Source organism: Eschscholzia californica, unplaced genomic scaffold (genome assembly GCF_041429995.1).
Source record: "Eschscholzia californica isolate CP2 unplaced genomic scaffold, dmEscCali1.0.p SCAF_6, whole genome shotgun sequence".
Classification (NCBI taxonomy): domain Eukaryota; kingdom Viridiplantae; phylum Streptophyta; class Magnoliopsida; order Ranunculales; family Papaveraceae; genus Eschscholzia; species Eschscholzia californica.
In genome coordinates, this window is record NW_028238483.1 from 15,983,666 (window position 1) to 15,997,941 (window position 14,276).

The 14,276-nt window shown below is 39.4% G+C and overlaps 1 long non-coding RNA gene across 1 annotated transcript; it reads left to right on the top strand.

The window, feature by feature from the left end:
• The first annotated feature begins 10,680 nt into the window (after positions 1-10,680).
• LOC147531997 (uncharacterized) lies at positions 10,681-13,183 on the top strand. Its single transcript, XR_015228071.1, has 3 exons — positions 10,681-10,796; positions 11,432-11,509; positions 12,957-13,183. It is a non-coding gene; the product is annotated as an uncharacterized LOC147531997 (long non-coding RNA).
• The last annotated feature ends 1,093 nt before the right edge of the window (positions 13,184-14,276 follow it).

A 14,276-nucleotide genomic window follows, 5' to 3' on the forward strand; every position in this document is an offset into this window, starting at 1 on the left:
CTTCTTATTGATTGTAAGTCTTGATTTGAACACCTTATTCCTTTCTGGATGATTTGTTGGAAAAAAAAATTTCAGGATTTTGAAGGCTCATGATACCAGCTGATGTAGATTGTTACGGAAGCGAAATAATTTTAGAATCCATTACTAGAATTAAGAAGAGAGAGAAGAAATAACTAAAGATAAACTAAAATAACTGTAAAGGAAGAAGATGCAATCAAGGGATTTGTTTATAACTCAATTCAATGTCTTACAAGATAAACTGAACTTCTCTTATATAGAGATTATGCTTTCCTAAGTAGACTCAAAGTGGAAAATAAGATAACTACTAATATTACTTTCCTTGATTGCTAATATTCCTAAACACAGAAACCCTAAATAATAAAATAGGAAACTTATAATAATATAACTTCTAGGCCGTTGGGCCTATAGTTGGGCTAGCCGTGAGGCCCATAGGTGGATGGCCGCCATCAGATTCAGATGTGACATTTTCATGTCTTGGGTATGAGGCATTTGTGGGTGTGATTAGACCTAGGGGGGAGGTTAAAGGAGCGGAAGAAGTCGATCACCAAATAAGTCACATCGGATTTAACCGTGTTCCAATTAGACTGGTAGAAGTAAGGAGGGTATCCATTTGGGCCTGGAGCGGCCTCAGCCTTAAGGGAAAAAACCGCCCTCCGAATCTCTTCCTCATTGGGAGCAGCTGTGAGCATGAGATTCTGAGCATCAGTAATCTGAGGAGGAAACAGGTTAAGTTTCTCATCCGAGATTTGAGTGCTGGTGGAAGTAGAAATCTTGAGAATATTGGTAGAGAAGATGTTGGCTATCTCAGAACTGTCACTTGACCAGGAGTTGTCATCTCTTTTGATAGCCGTTATCTGATTCTTCCTGTTGCGGTTGATGGCTTTAGAGTGGAAGAATTTGGTGTTCCTATCTCCCAATTGAATGTTCGCAATCCTGGATTTTTCTCTCCATAAACTTTCTTGTTGATTGTAAACCTCTTCGAGCTGGTTATTAAGTCTGTGGTAATCCTCATGATTGAGACATAATGAAGGGATGAAGTTAGGTTGTTGATTTTGGTTTCCAAGTGGCCAAATACCATCTTTTTCCATCTAGACGATTTCAATGCCAGAGAGTTAAATTTATACTGGATACGGGTGGGGGAAGAGAGCCAATTGTTATGAATGAAGCTACTGCACTCCGGATGAGACATCCAAGTGCGAATGAACTTGAAGGGTTTGAGACCAAGATTGGGTTTAGGATTAGTAGTAAGAAGGACGGGTATATGGTCGGAGCCAATACCAGGAAGGTGGTTGAGGGTAGAGGCCAGGAAGTCCAAAAGCCACTCATGATTAGTTAAGGCCCTGTCGATTCTCTCTTGAATGAGGTTACCGACGAATTGTCTATTCGACCACGTGTAAGGTGTGCCACAGAAGCCCAAATCCCACAGACCCAGGTTGTCAATCACGAATACTATGTTCTTAGCATGAGTAGGAAAAACATCTTTACCCCCGATTTTATCCTCAAGGTAAAGGATCGTGTTCAGATCCCCAATAAGCATCCAAGGTGTAGACTGATTAGGGACCATATTTTGAATTTGGTCCCAAGGTCTCATACGATTGTTATTGTACGGGCACCCATAAAAACAGGAAATAATGAAATTAGTGCTATTAAGAATATGTGTGCCCTTAGCATGAATAATATTGGTGTCTGCATGCATAATCTTAATAGTCAAGGTCTGGGACCAAAAAATAGCAAGTCCACCTGCTTTGTTAGTGGGCTCAACCGTGAAATGATTATAGTCCGCCTGCAGATTAAGCAACTTGTTAATGTTCGAATCCGTCTTTCTAATAATTCTAACGACAATTTAATTTTGATCTAATTAGAGAGTTCTTTATATAACTCAGGTTTTAGTTCATGAACGGTCTAAAAACCCGGAAGATTTTATCGTTAAAATGGTAAAAACTTTAATAAATTATCGAGAAAATAATTATTATGACTTCTTCTAAAACCCTAGATATAAAAGATTTGGCTACTCATGCTAGAAACGATAAATATTTGAATTAATATAAGAAAAAGAAGAAAGAAACTTACTTTTCTGCGATTTTCTTCACCAAACAGAGCCTTAAGGAGTTGATTTCCGTCTGTTTTTCCTGGAAATCTGCCAAACGCACCCTCTGGGAAAACGATTTTCTCGTCTTCCCGGAAATGGTTTCCCTCTGGGAAATTTATTTTCTCATCTTCTTGAACCTTCTTTCTCTCTCTAGCCTCCTGTTTCTCTCTTTATCTCTTACTCTAATCTCTCTCTCTATGTTATCTACTTCTCTCTCACTAAGAAACAGGAACAAAAAAAGAAAGAAAAAAGAATAAAACTGAGATTTAATTGATGTTCAAAACCGAGTCTCTCTCTACAATATCTCTCTGTCTCTCTCTCTAACTTTCTCTCTTCCTCTGTAATCTCTCTCTCTTTCTCACTAAGAAACAGAGTTTTCAAAGAAAAACAAAAATCAAAGTTAAAAACAATTCGAATTATAAGCTCTCGGTTTCTCTCTCTCTCTCTACTTTCTTCTTTAAACCGTGATGATCCTCCAGCTCTCTGTTTCTCTTCTCTTTTATAGACCAACCGAGTGTCTCTTTGATTCGAATTAATCTCCCCAAATCTCCTCCATTTCTCTCTCGGTTTTCTCTGATTTTCCTCTATCTCTCTCTCGGGTATAACTGTTTTCACTTGATAGAGACGAGAGAGAGAATGAGATATTAATCTGTTTTGATTCCAATTCGGTTGCATGGTTTTAGGTGAGCTAGATAAGGTGCAACGCGGCCTATTGGAGCAGGTAGGACGGTGGCTTCTGGATCGCGAGATCAAACTTGATGAGCGACTGCCGTTAGATGAAAAAATCACGTGTAAGGAAGCACCCAAGTAACGCGGAGCGCGATGCACTGAATCAGAGCCTATATGTCATCCCGAAAACACCTGAGAGACCCACCAAACTTCCCGAAAGTATACCACGAACTCCTGTTACCGTCAGATTGCTTCGTGTCCTCCTGATAGATCTGCGCCACGTGGCTCTAGGTGTTTTGGTCAAATGATTTTGACCTCCTCTATTTTATTGATTCGAACTCCGATTTGACTTCCGTTTTTGCCTACGGGCTAGTCTTGGACTCTACTTTCCATCCGAACACTAATCTTGACCAAGAAGTCAGAGTCAACAAATGACCAAAATGCCCCTAGTCTGTATTCTTTCTGACATTATCCGTTTTGCACGCGTAACTCTGTAAAAAGGTACCTGAACATAAAAGAGAGTAATTCGTGAGAGTAACTGCTCTAAAGAGACTAACTCGTCTAAATTAAGAGACTCATATGGGACATTTCCATGTCTCATCAGTCACTAACTAGGAAAGGTAGGCTCACACTAAGACTGCACCTAAGAGTCTAAGACCCAAAAGGGCAGAGGGTGGTCGGTCAGAAGTAACAGCAGGCCAAGATAAACCAGAAGAAAAGAAAAAGGAAAAAAGAAAAAACAGGATGAGAGACAAGAGAAATCTACTAATCACAACTGCTCCAAAAGATCAAAAGACAACCCGTACAAAAGAGGAGCACGATTGGTACAGTTTGTCAGAGAGATCAAAAGGGTGTTTTTGTCTCAATGTCTTATACCATTGAGCAAGGCAGGAACACCTATCGACTCCTAATCTCAAAGGATCAGGAGGATGGACACTCTTGCACCTGTACCAATACAACACACAAGAAACTCAAAACTAAAAGACTCAAAACTGACAGAGACAACTGAAAACAGAAAGCAATAGAGACACCGCAAGTAGACTACCCCGGTGGAGTTACGTCCTCTTCCTCCTCCGTGTTCGACAGAATTGCAAGACTTCTAGAAAGGATTAAGGACTCATCCAGAAGTCTACGCGCTTCCTGTTTCTCCAACAACATAGCCTGAGATTGGGTAGAGTCTTCTGAGGGGTCAGAGGAATTGATGGCTAGGATTGACGCCCGTATACTTGCGGGTGGTGACCTATTTAGGAAACTTTCTAGGCCCATCAGGTTTCCTAAATAGGTCACCACCGCAAGTATACGGGCGTCAAGTGATGATTCCGGTAAGACCGGTTCGTTCCTCAGAGACTAAGTCAATCAATTCTGACTCCTATAACTAATCTGGATTTACTTTGGTGTAAGATGTTGAGGTGGGAAAAATAATGAATAATTCCAAAATAACGGGAAAATAAAGTGTAAGGAGAAGTTTTATGTGGAGAAAGTCTAGGGTTTCGGAATCCACCTAAATATGCGTAAATTATTGCCTAATTAGTGACAACTCGATCTTCTATAACTCAAGGAGAGACAAATCTATCTTCCTCGGAAAGTACAACTTTCTTAGAATAAAATATAATGTTTTGATTTCAAAAATAAATATTCAAGTGATAATCTAACTATTAACTATCAAATCCTAAGCATGAGACATTAAAGACACTTAGTCTAAACATGAATCATCAAAATATAAGTATAGTTAATGAAAGACATATCATGAATTTAAATAAGAAAAATCAATTTATCATTTAAAAGTACTTCGAAGATATTAAGTATGAGTTGAAAAAGTCAGACATTTACGCGATACTAAGGTTTCATCCTAACCCTAGATTAGATAAATTAGCTACTCATCACTAAAGAGATCATAATCATGGTGGGAGAGATAAAAATTAATAACATTAAAGAAAGAAAAAGAATCGGAGAAGAAAACACCTATTTTCTCGCAAATTTCCCTCTGTGCAGCCAAACAGACCCTTAGGGAAAATAATTTTTTCGTCTTCCCGGAAACGATTTCCTGGTGAGAAAATTATTTCTTCTCTGGTTTTTTTCTCTCTCTACTGTTTTCTCCTTCTTTCTTACTCTAAATCTTATCTTTCTCTCTTTATAACAATAATAAACTCTCTCTTTCTCTTTATAACCGAACCAGTAAAGGGAGAAGAAGATAAAGAGATTTTAAACAAAATCAATTTTATTAATATGAACTCTCTCTCTCTCTTTACAGTACCTCTCTCTCTCTCTCTTAACTCATTCTTTCTAACCTTCTCTCTCTCACAAAGAGAAGGATGACAGAAGAAGAAAAAGAAAAAGAAAACTCTTTCTCTCACTTTCTCTCTCTAGCTCTCGGTTTCTTCTTTCAATGGCCGACTCCCCAAATCCGAGATCCTTTCAAAATGTCTCTATTTCTCTTTATAAGAAAACCGAGAGTTTCCAACTTCTCTCTCGGTTTCTCTCTCTTTCTCTCTTCTCTCTGTTTTTAATAACTTTATATAACTCTCCACTCTCTTTCCTTTCTTGTTGAAGAGAATATCTCTTTCTTTCCAATTGATCTCGCGGTCATCTCTGCAAAATGGAGCAAATGCTCTCTCTCTGGATTATTTCCTATTTCAAAAGAGTTGATAGAATAGGAAGATTCTCACAGAGATATGGGCGCCAACCTGGTGATGCGTTATAAAGTATATTATCTGGTGCATCGCGGAGCAGCCAAAGAATAGTGCAAAGCACTTTGGGATCACGGGGTTAAGAGGAGTGGGACCACCAGCCGTTAGATCTTCCGTTGGCTACAACATTATCCTGTATCGCGTTGTATGGAAACAGTGCCTAGTATAATAACCGAATGTGACCAACACTTACCCACCAATGTACCGAAATAATTCAAATAACCATCAGATTGCATGCCACGTGGCTGCTAGCTGATTTGATTAACCCTTATTAACTTCGATCTTTGACTTGGCCTAACTTTCTCATTCGGACTCCGATTCGCCTTCTGTTTTCACCTCCAGGTTCGTCTTGGACTATACTATCCATCGGAGCATCAACATTTGCCAAAATTTACAAAATCAAGAAATGACCAAAATGCCCCTCTTGTGTCCGTTTTTATCTGCTTTTTGCCCTAAACTCCACAAAAGGCGCCTGAGAAAGAAAAACACACAATTCATCAGAGTAACTGCTCGAAATAGACTAACTAGTCCAAATTAAGAGAATCAGATGAGGCATTTTCATGACTCATCAGTCATTTTGGTCAAAATCAGAAGTCAAACAACAAGTGAAGTCAATGACGAGTGAAAACGAAAGTCGATTCGGAGTTCGGACGGAGAAGTTGTGAATGAAAAAAGCCGAGGTTCGGTCTTGAAACAAGGATTCTATGAAGGCACCCCCCTTGGTTCTAAATGTAGAGACAAGATGAAGGCACTCCCTTGCTTTAGAAAGAAGCCCAACCCAAGAGCCCAAAGAGGAAAAGAATAATAGAGATTCTATGGGCACCTTTTTAGTCCAAGTCAAGAGTCTTTAATGATGGACAAAGTCAAGGGTTTGAAGTAGTCTAAAGGGATCCTATTCTACTATTCATCTTCTTCACCAAGCTAACAACAAGAGAGGGGAAGAGAAGGAGGCTACGTTTTGTTTGTTCTTGAGGGCATTCTAGGGTTTGGATTTGAAGAGAGAGGAAGAGAAGAAGGAGAGGCCGGCCAAGCTAGGCCGACCAACACATGAGGCCGCCAACACATGAGGTCGGCCTAGTCTTGGCCTGGAAGAGCAAGGTCGCGGCTGTTAGAAAACAGCAGCCCGAGCTCCATTGCAGCAGCTCGGGTAGGAGAACTCAAGCACGAGACTAGCACGGCAACAACACGCACCAACAAGAACAGCACGGGATGTTCTTCACGGGACAGTGAGCTGCTCCGAACAACAGCTTCTTCACCGGACGAGTTGTACATAGCACGGGATGGCTGCTCCATAGCTCGGGACAGCACGGACCTTGCACGGGGCGCGGCTACTAGTTGGAGGATGCTCGGGTTTGCTAGGATTTGGGCGGATCTTTGCTTGACCGGAATTTCTTGTCTTTGGCCGGATTTTTGTAGGTGTTCCGGCCACTTTCTTGACCGGAAACCTTAGGGCTTTTACTCCACATGTCATGGTCTTGCTACCCCTTGTGTTCGATTCGATTTTTGGTTGAAATTGCTTAGGGAGAGAAAGCTTGGTGAAGCTTTAATGGTTGTTTCTGATAAATGGAGAAGAAGATGATGCTAATTACTATGGGGAACCCTGATTTTTGCTAAGGGGAGATTGGCTGCTCCTAAACGCTCATTTTTTCCGACGATCTTAGTCTTGCACCACATCGAAAAAGGGGGATTCTCTCTTCATCTTCTTTTCATTTATTGTTCATTCAACATTTTAGCTAACTCTTGTGTGTTGATTATGTGATAAATTTGTGATTATTTATGTGATGATTTAATGGTTTAATAATAAATCGATGTTCTCTTATTTCGATTGCTTGTTTCAATCGTTTTTCATGTGTCTTATCAAGTACTTCGCATAGTTAATCGATTACGCAAAGTGATTGATATCGATCGTAGTCTAGGTCCAAATTTCATATGTCTTGTCAAACACTTCACATAGTTAGGCGACTAGACGACATTTTTGATGATTCGGTTTTAATCGTTTAGGAAGTTTGTTTGACTAAGTATTATCTTCGGACATATGTAGTGCTTATGAATATCCACCTTAGGAATCGAGACTAGATTTACATCAACCCATTCGATTGGTCCGTACATAGTTGTAAGTCCACCACATCGGATTCTCGGACTTCGACACCTCTGTTACTTGTTGTTCCCCGACTTCTCTCGAATCTCTCTCGCCCTCTTACATCGATATTTTAGTTTGTTTTACTTCCTTTATTCTCTTAGTGCTTATTCGTTTGAAAACCTCTCATCTTCGTTTATTTTCGCTTTTGTCTAAGTAAGCCTTTGATATCTGAACCGACGAATAAGACCATTCGATATCCAAACTACATTCCTATCCTTGGATCGATCCCGGCTTTGCCGGATCACTACTTGATACCTCCGTTTGGGTGTGCAACCTTTTCGGTTGCATCAAGTTTTTGGCACCGCTGCTGGGGATAGGTCTAGTAGTTTGAATATCGTTTGTCGTGTTGTTCATTAGTTTGGTGTTATTTGGTTACTTAGACGTTTTCTTTGTTTATTTTCGTAGTTTCTTCTTAATTTTTTTGATTTTCTCTAAGGTACTCATCCAAGGAGCTCTAAAGGACGAAAGTTAACAAGTTTGGGGATATAAAGGGAGATACAAGAAAAGGGAAAAGGATCAAATTGTGGTAACAAACGCCACCTCTAGTATCGTTCCCTAACCTTTACCTATTTGAGCGGCTTAAGTGCATTTGCATCTTGTCTATTATTGATAGTAGTAGTTGAATTGAACACTTGTGATTGCTTGCATTTTGCTTTAATTGTGCTTCAATGGATGTTTATGGGAATGATAGTTGGAATGATGGGTATGAGGTTCATCGACCGCTTAGAAGTCTTAGAGACTACCTTGAACCTAATATGGCTAGCATACCTTCATGCATCATATTTCCGAGTAATGAGTGTGATTTAGACATAGACCCTGAGATTATTCCATTACTTTCTATATTCCAAGGCCTAGAGAATGAAGATCCATATTTTCATTTGAGAGAGTTCAATGAGATTTGCTCGATACGCCCAATCAATGGAGTACTTGAGGAAGTCGTTAAGCTCAAACTATTTCCGTTATCATTAAAAGAAAAGTCGAAGATATGGTTTCATTCTCTAAGGCCTAGGACTATAAGAAGTTGGGATGAGATGACTAGGGCGTTTTTTAAAAAGTTTTTCCCAAGCCATCGAACCAACACCTTAAGAAAAGAAATTATGAATTTTGAGCAACACAAAGAGAAGACCTTCTTTGGGTGTTGGGAGAGATTTAAAGACCTCCTTCTCGCATTTCCACATCATAACTATGAAATATGGAGGGTCATCGGGTTCTTTTACGATGGCTTGACCTCCAAAATGAAACACTTCGTGGAAGTGATGTGCAACGGAGGGTTTATGAGTAAAAATCCTAATGAGGCTTGGGAGTATCTCGACCTCTTAGCGGAGAAGGCCCAAGATTAGGACACACCCGTTAAGAGTGACAGAGATATAGCCGAAGGAAACCATTACTCAAAAGGAGGCATATGCTTTTTAAAGGAGAACGGTGAAGTAGAAGATAAAATTGCCTACATGGCTCGGAAAGAATTTATTGATATGCATGATGATGATTTAGCGATTTATAGTGTCTGTAGCATTTGTGCAAGTCGAGAACACCTAGCGAGTAAATGCCCTACTATTTCTCTTTGTCGAGATGTCTCGCTAGGATGCACAAATGTCGTAAACACTCATATGAAGCCCGTAGGTTCGAGGAATGATGTCTTTACCAATGATTATGAGAATCTTCAAGAGCCCTTAGTTAGTTCTTATGCGTCTCATCATGAGAGGACTCTTGAAGATGTTTCGAAATCATTTTATGAGACAGAAACTCAGATTAGCCAAAATACCTTGCACGCCCTTAAAGAGATGGAGGAAAAATTAAAAGAAATCGAGAAAAGGGTTTCACAACCCCAAACTCCAACAGATCTCAAGGGTATAGGTGAGGGTAATACACCTAGTGTTAATGTTAAGTCCAACTTCATTCTTGGAAGTGATGAAATGATTAGATTGGATACTCCTATGAAGGTAGACATACCCGAGGATCTTACAAATTCTGAGAGAGGAGATGGACATAACGAGGTTTTAAAGTCGAAATCCGAGTCTGAACTAGTTGATGAACCTCATTCCGCTTTTCATAAACAATTATTCCCTACTCGTGATATGAATATGCTTGCATTGATAGTTAAGAGGGACAATACTACTAGTGCTCAGGAGAATCATAACGACATGACTAGTTTTTTACCTTAGACCTTTGTAGCTAGTAAAGATGGACTAGATGTGGATGCCCTCTTGAGCAGGGCTATAAATTTCCCTAACGACACATATGATATCGAGACAAGAATAATGTTTAAAGGATTGGTTGAACCCTCACTTAAGGAAACTTCTGACTTAGTCTTGAGCCTTATGGGCAAACCCTTAGGTTTTAGTTCGACATCTCAACCAATATATCATACATATGTAGATCCTTTTAGTGAAATGCATGTTTTCCCTGTTATTACATCAAACTTTGTTGCATTGTCATCATCCAAGTTTGGGGATTACCTCTTATTTTTTACCGTCTCATTTATGTACCAATGTCATTACATTGTTGTGAGACGGTTCTTACCGGTTACATCTTTTTTTTGGGTAAACCCCCAAATCTTTCGTCTTTTGTTATATGATTGGTTGGTCTATTGAGATGGACCTTGATGTGTAGCGCCCAGATCTTCGAGTCGGAGAATCAGACGAGTTGGATTGTCGAACAAACTTAGCAATTTTCAAGAGTTGGTTTCGAATTTTAGTTAATTCAGACGACCCATTAGATAGATATCGAGAAATAATAGATTTTTGATTGGTCGTACAGATCGGGCATGGTTTGGGTATCGTTTTGTTTTCAGTAATTTTCTTCGTTGTCGGATTGAGAGGGACCATATAGTTTATTGTTGGTTAGTTGTGGGGTGAAAAAGAGAAGGAAAAGTTAAATTGGGGGTCACACAACAATTAATGAGGGTTGAATTAGTGGGTTATATAAATGGTGGAATTTGTTTATAAAGTGTACACAAATGATGGACCTAAAATTGATTAACTTTGCATGGCCACTTTAATGGGTGACGTGTGGCAGCCCCATGCAATTTAAACTCTTCAAAACCAACCCACGTTTAACCCACTTCCCATTTTCCCTTGCGACCCAGCAGCAACCGGAATATATTGGTGGAAAGTTTAGGGTTTTAAAATTCGATTTTCTCGGTCCAATTACTTCACGCTCGGTTGTCGGGATTCGATGAAACTTCTTCCAGGTAATCCTATTCGACTCGTTTTACATATTTAGCGGATCAGAAATTTCTATTTCGTCTGTATTTGGTGGTTTTATGATAGTTATTACGATAACTGTATAGTTGGGTCTAATTTCTTTTGGGTTCATGATTTGGAGCAGTTATTCTTTAGTTTCTTCGAATGATTTATGTTCAGGATCATGTCTAGAATATTATGGACTATTTTGGGGTGTCTATATATAGACGGGTTGCTGCCGAATTATTTTACGGTTCGAATTTCGTATTTGGGCTAGTTTTGGGAATGAATTGGAATAAAGATGGTTACCCGAATCTTGCCGTTAACATAAATGAATAGGTCGAGTTATGGATTCGTAACATTAGGTTCATTTTATGATTTGATAGTTCAAGATCCATAGTATTTGGTTCGATATATAATTTGTCAGCTTATGGGATATCGGAAATGTAAAATAGAGTTCATGGGTTTGTGGGTTGGTCCGTAAGGTGTATCGGTTGTTCGATGGAACGTCTCAATGATCTCTTTAGTGCCCGATAGGACATTCCTAGTATAGTTTCATTCATTTTATGCATTCTTGCTTTGCAAGAGGAGTCTTGACAGTTATGTAACTGTCAAATGACCGTTTTGCTCTTTCATATTTCAGTAGGACTAATGAACTGCAATAGGGAGCTCGAGGAGAAGTGGAGCTTACTCAGGAGCATCATTGGAAGCGCAAGAAGAGGTAGGATTCTATGAATCTTACTTGGAGCACGGGTATTCCCCGTTTCACCATTATATATATATATAGTTAGTAATTTTCTTCTTTTTATAGTTCTCTAGTTCAATTTATGATATGATATGGTATGATATGTATGTATGTGGTGTGCTCTATGTTATGGATGCTTCTCTTTTAAAAACAAATTGGTTTTTCTGTAAAATAATCACATGGAGGCGGAATCGCTTGATCTGTGTGATCTTTTTGTGTGAATTGTAAACACGTGGTGGCGGAATCGCTTGAGCTGCGTGTATAACATGGAGGCGGAATCGCTTGATCTGTGTTACGTGTATTGATTGTTTGACGCCGGGCATCGGTTGGTCCCCTTGTTTATATTTCTGTTATGGATTAGCCATGAATTCATGTGAAGGGTTACACTCGGTGCGTTGGCCAGCCGTTTGGTAACGACCATTCTTGTTTACCCGGAATGGGGTCCGAGAGAGATTGGGAGTTGGGGTATTCTGACCCTTAGAGTGATTAGGGGACTGACCAGTGCCATGTTTGTTTATTTATTCTGCTAAGCCACTGGTAAGTGTGGTTTGAATTCTGTAATGTCTTGTGTTTGATACGTACAATGTTTCACCGAACCGAAAGAGGGTGTTTACCCAAGTTTTCTTAAAAGAAAATACTTAATCCCTGAAAGTGGAAACTTGTAAAAGCTTGGCTTTAAACAGGGTTTACCCTACCTTGAGACACAAGAACGCTCTTCTCCTTCGGTTGATGGGACTTGTTAGGAGGGCTCTGTTCTTGTAGCTTTGGGAGCCTATCAGATCATTTAATATTATTATAGGTTCATGCATATGTTTGGGTATTCTTCGAATGGTCAATGAGTTACCTTGCGAGGAAGCGTTAGATCTGGCCGGAGATAGGACGCGCCTCAAGACGAGATAATTGTATCGCCGTGGGTATATGGCTCTACTAAGCGACGATACTCTTATAGTCGTCTGGGTAAGTCATGACATATTTTAAGCGTATCATTGTTTGGGTGAGATTTACTATTCGATGCGTATTGAGATCACAAGCCAGCCCGATGGGCGATGATGACGAAGGGAGAGTTACGGAAGCTCTTACCGAGGTATTACGTGGATCCATGTGTACACTGCAGTAGTCAAACGTTCGATAAGGCGCCGCCTGCCTACGCACTAACAAAGGCCTACCGGTTCTTCCTAGCCGAATAGTAGGTGACCCCGACTGAGCGCGTATTCAGTCGTGATCTTGGTAAGCTAGAAGAATTATCTTGCTATATTGTTTTGCTTCGTGTGCATATTGATATCTCTGTATATATATCTGTATATATGTAACACTTATAACTATTAATATATTAAAATGTTGATGTGTGTGGTGCGGGTAGGATGTCTAGGTATCCTACTGAGCTGACCTTCGGGTTATCTCATTCCTATTTGTTGTTGTTCAGTTGCAGGTATTGGTGACCCGGAGTGACATAGTTTACTTCGACGCCTCACATTATGTAAGATTATAACTTCTATTGTATTTTCAACATAATCACAACGTTAATATTATATATGTATCATCTAGAATAGTTAGGATCGTTCTCTCACTCGTTTGCGATTGTACACATGTAAATAGTATGCACATTATCACTTTCTATTTGATGCTATTGATATTTAGAAGTTTGTGAGATATGTATGATGAATGTTTGACAGGTTTTTCAGGTTTGATATGTTCAATTTATTGAGGAGACTCTGTCCTAATTCAGTCTCTTCTGTGAACTTTTTATAAACATGAATTCAAGATGTTTTTTTTTCTTTATGAATACTATTTTGGGTTACATATTTTCCGAGCATATTTTCAAAAGGTTTAAACTATATTTGATTTTCCGCTGTGTTTGTTCTTGATTTGTAACCCGTGATGAGAGTTTTGGCTTGGGTTTATATTTGAAACTGGTTTTAGTGAGTCTGAGACCGAGTTTCTTTTATAAACTGCCTGGCAAACCGTGATTCGGAACACGGGGCGTCACAGATGTTTGTGGGTAGCATCTCTGGAAACCCTCCACGAGACAAAACTCGTGCTCTCGTGCATACGAGAGACTCAAAGGCTAGTTGCATAGCTTGCTGCAATCGAGTGATCCCGCGTGAGTGGTCATTTTTATATGGTCATGCTTATGCTTCATTCTTATGTTATTTATTGATGTGTTAGGTGTGTTTCTCACTTTGTATACTTTTGGGACGTGGTTCGTTCCAAGTTTGGGGATGGAGATGGGCTTATCATCAACTTGGAACTCGAATACATAAGTCTTGGTAGTATCACTTTATATCTCCTTCGGCTATGATAATATCCTTCCACTATTCTCTTTAACTTATTGTACCTCTTATCTTTTGGTGAGTATATGCTTAGTACATTGAGGAAAATGTTAGTTTTAAGTTTGGGGATGGGGATACGACCATTTAGGCGCATGACATCACGACCTTGTGGTTCCAAAAGAGAAGAGAGTTCAACAAATTCGACCAAAATTGAAATTTTTTTGGGTAGATTTAGTATGACTCTAGTGGTATTCTTAAGTATGTTGATGCATGTGGTTCCTTCTTGATAAATCTTATGCATGCTCTTAGTCTTTTCATGAATGTTAAGTCCTTTGGTGTTGGTGTTTTATCATGTGAGTATCATCTTAAGGAAGAAGTAGCACTTCTAAGGGACCTAGAATAGTCATTAGTGGAGACTTAAACCCATGTGACATATCTGAGCCTTTTTCTTGCTTTTGAGTGTACTCTTCTGC